Raw genomic sequence first — 4,373 nt, 5'->3', positions numbered from 1 at the left:
AAAAAAAAAAAGAAAGAAAGAAAGAAAGAAAGAGTGGGAGGAAAAGAAGAAACACCTCAGGTAAGGTGTTCCTCTTGCCAGCATCTCTGATGGATAGAGCACTGCTCAAAATTGCCTGACTACTGAGAACCCCGAGGCCATCACCTATCCAACTTTGAATGTCCCTGACACCTAGTAACATTTGAAGCTGAGTTGCTCTTAGGATACAGATGTAGACCTGTATCATAGCAGTTAGTGGTCTTAATTATAAGCCACAAAACCATGTCTAACTGATTTAGGGAGAAAAGTATTTATGTAAAGGTTTTTGGTAGTTCACAGAGTCCCTAGGAGAGCTAGGCAGCCTAACGCAGGTCTATGCAAGCCAGAACAATGACCGTCACAGTACATAAGTAGCCTGCTCAGGACACTACTAAAGTTGCCACCAATGGACACTAGACATGTCAGCCTTCCCCTAACACTCTCAACACTGAATCAAGAACTCCATCTTGATTGAATCCCTGCTGCTCCTTGAGAGGCCCTTCCTCCCACCAATACGGATCAACAGAGATTTCCCCCAAATATTGGAAGGGAATTTAGAGTCTGGGAAGTAAAAAAGAAGAACTGCATTTGTTTGCTAGAGCTTCCATAACAAAATACCACAGACTGGGTGGCTTAAACACCAAGAGTTTATTTTCTCACAGTTCTGGAGGCTAGAAGTCCAAGATCAAGGTATGGCAGGTCTGGCTTCTCCTGATGCCTCTCTACTTGCTTTGCAGATGGCCACCTTCTCACTGTGTCTTCATGTGGCCCTTTCTCTTCTTATAAGGACACCAATCATATGGGATTGGGGCCCACCTTAATGGCTTCATTTTAACTTAATTGCATCTTTAAAGGCCATATCAAATTTGAGGTACTGGGGTGGGGGTGGTTAGGGCTTCGACATATGAATTTTGCAGGGAGCACAATTCAACCCACAACACGGGCAAGTGTTCATTTCCCCAAGTTTGCTACCTTGCCATAGGAACTACTGGTTTGGGATGGCTTACTACTCCATTCTGTCTACCCTTCTAAGGTCAAAACAGGCTATCTTCTCCTCTTACAATCCTATATAATACCAGCTACTTTCTCTAATCTACCAGTCCTCTATTGAAGTCCCAGCCTGCTTTGTGGCTGCACTTACCCAAATTAAAACATCCGGAGTCTTAAATGTCTTGATCTGATATTCTTCTAGATAAAATATTGGACTTCAAAATGGCTTATCTAATGGCAGGTAGTTCCGGTACAAGTATCACTCATGTCCTAAGGATCAGATGGGTGGAGATATCTAGAAACATTTGACTATCATGTTCCTCAAGATAAGTTCTGGAGAAAATTATTTAGAATACGGTCCCACCACCTTTAAAAAATATCGCAGGGCTGGCCGAGTGGCGTGATGGTTAAGAACTGGCTTGGGGGCCGGCCAAGTGGCGCGATGGTTAAGAACTGGCTTGGGACACCAGAGGGCCCCGGTTCGGATCCCACATATGAGGGCTAGTGACACTGCCCTCCACAGCTAAGATGCTGATAAACAGCTCAACCTGGAGCTGGGCTGCTGTGAGTCACCGGCAACGGCGTAGGCTNCGCGTTCTTTCCTCGCCGACTCCGTCTCCACCTAAGGGAACCCCTGGAGTTTTGTGGGGTATGTACCCTTTGATGAAGAAATTAGATTGGATCACTGCCTCCTCCTCCAGGGTGATGAGGTTCTAGGGAAATGAGTCTCACTAACCAAGCTCATAATAAATGGATTTCCAAAAATATTTCCAAAATAATTGGGGGGGGGATGACTTAATAATGATTCATACTCATTGAGTACTTATTATGTGACAAGGACTCTGAAAAATTATTTACATGATCTATCTTATTTATACTTCATAATTATCCTGTGATACACTGTGAGGTACTATTTTCTCCCCACAATGTGTAATAGATAAGGAAATTAAGCCTCAGAGAGAGGAAGTAATCTACAGGGGGTAAATGACAGATCTATGTGACTCCAAAGCCATTATGACATTCATCATCATAATAATAGAAGACACAGCCCCTTCCTCAAGTAACTAGGAAGACTATGGGGAGAGGATAAGGAAGAAGGCCTATAAGCAGAAAACACAGTCTTTTTCCTTCTGTCTATGACTCAGCTATAGCTGTGACTCATACAAGACTGAAGGTCACTCAGCAAGTTGGAAATGACCCTGGGCATGTATTATAGCCAACGCATGAGTGCTGTAGCTCTGGTTGTTATCCCAAACTGACCTCTCTCACCACCACTCCCTCCAAGTTAAACATTCTTCAGTCTTCCACTCCTACCTTCCTCATACAAATGTGATCAAAGACAATAAATAAGGTGTCTGAATGTGCTGTTTGGGGGTGGGGAGGGCAGAGGTGTGCTCTGAGACACAAGGGAGGTTGACCAAAGAGCAATTTCCAAGGCCCAGGAATTGAGCAGCATACCAGCCTGGTCTCCCAGCATTTGTGTTGTTGGTGAGAATGAGAACTCTGGCCCCTTTGATGGGGCTGATGTTGATTGGGTAACAGGCTTTCCTCCTACAGGATGCTGAGAAAATAGAATGCATTTCCCTCTCTTTTTCCTTCATTGTATGACCCAGACTGGAAATAAATTTCTTTAAGTCAAACCCCATTCTCATCAGCAGGTGCAAAATAAAATAGCTGCCTTATATAATGCTCTGTAATTCCCCACATTAAACAAAAGTGGGTTGATTAATCTATTTACATCTGGTTTGCAGAGGTGGCACTGAGATAAAAGAAACTAATGGTGGGTATTTATTTCCAGCAGTCTCTGTATTAATCATCAGTTTTCTACCTGAAGCTTGGAAGCATAAATGGGAATTTATGATTGTTGTCAGAGGTTGTGGGATGGGGGAGAATGAGAACTGCAAGGGATGTATCTACAGGGTAGTTTAGCTCTTTGTAACCTTGGTAAACTCTCAGGTTCACAGGCCTAGTAGTTTTTTTTGTATCTGCCACCATGTCCATCCTGGTCTTCCTGTGTTTTCTTGCCCACACATCACTTTACTCTCAAATATAGCTGGCTTGTACTCATCTGCAACCCCCCACACCCCCCCTCCAAAAAAAAAAAGATGCCTGTCCACTCTTGCCAGGGTAGCAGAACAGCAAGGATCACCCAGTCTGAGCAGCACCAGGCTTTTCAGGCTTAAGCTTTAGGATTTCTGTTTTCTCAAGTTTTGTCCTTCCACCCTTTAGGGCACCCCCCCATCCTGAAGATGTATACACAACTTATATACTCCCAACCCCCACTCCCCACCACCAGTTGAAAGTCCTCTTAACAATAGGGTAGTAGGAGGCAGCCTCAGGAATTTGTAAATACCTACTGGTCCCCTCCTTGATGAGTGGGATGTGTAACCTTCACTTATTCCAGTTATATAACTGTTCGTCAGCCAATTCCCAGAAGGCTCTTCTCTGATCTAGTTGCACCTCACCATTTAAGGATTTCATAGGTTACAAAAGGTGGGGCTGTCAAGTTGCTATAGAAACCTTAGCTCTACTGACCTTTATTTTTTTTAGCCTAATAAAAAGTTAAAACAAAGTTAGATCAATTATTCAGTGAGGGATTGGGTATATTTTAAGTATAATGTGCTCTTTCACACTGGGGAATGCTTGAAAGTTTTCTAACTCAGACAATTTCAACTTGCCTCCTGGTCTTTTGTTTTCTATGGTATTTTGACATTTTTCAATCAAATAATTTTATTGAGTTTCAAAAAAAATAAAGAATTATCTCTTAGTTGTACATGCTCTTGCTAAAGAACTAACTTCATTGTCATGCTTAGACTCCATAGGCTGGAATGGAGTAGGGAAGGCTGGAGAATTGATAAGACATGGTAAAGGAACAGCTGGAGGTACCAGGTATCTGGCAAGCCTGAAGTCACAATCAGCTAAGTACTATGCTCTAGTCCCAAGGAGTGAGGCCACAAAAGCCTTGAATCCTGTTTGGGAGACCAGCAAGCAGAGTTAGGTACCTGAGTAACTGGAACTCAGGCCCCAGGCAGGTGGCTGAGGAACAGCATAAGTCCGTAAGAGTAAAATTTGAACTTGGAGTTGAACAACTGCCTTCTGATAAAATATTGGGACACTAGATGCCTCCTGTCCAAGATTGGGTGGCACCAAGTTGTAGCTTGGGGGAGCTATATAGACCCCCTTGTATCCACATGTCTCCCAAGGTTACCTTCAAATAAACATAATAAAAGCTTTCTTTGATAAAGATAACATATATTTTAAATATTAGATAATGGGTGAAAGAAAGCCTATTTAGAGACTTTTGCTATTTCTGTTCTGCTAGCACATACCATCTAAATAGAAGTAGTGTGCGTGCTACGTTTACT

The sequence above is a fragment of the Hipposideros armiger genome, unplaced genomic scaffold (assembly GCF_001890085.2).
Source record: "Hipposideros armiger isolate ML-2016 unplaced genomic scaffold, ASM189008v1 scaffold_508, whole genome shotgun sequence".
Classification (NCBI taxonomy): domain Eukaryota; kingdom Metazoa; phylum Chordata; class Mammalia; order Chiroptera; family Hipposideridae; genus Hipposideros; species Hipposideros armiger.
Note: the sequence above shows the minus strand (reverse complement) of the source record.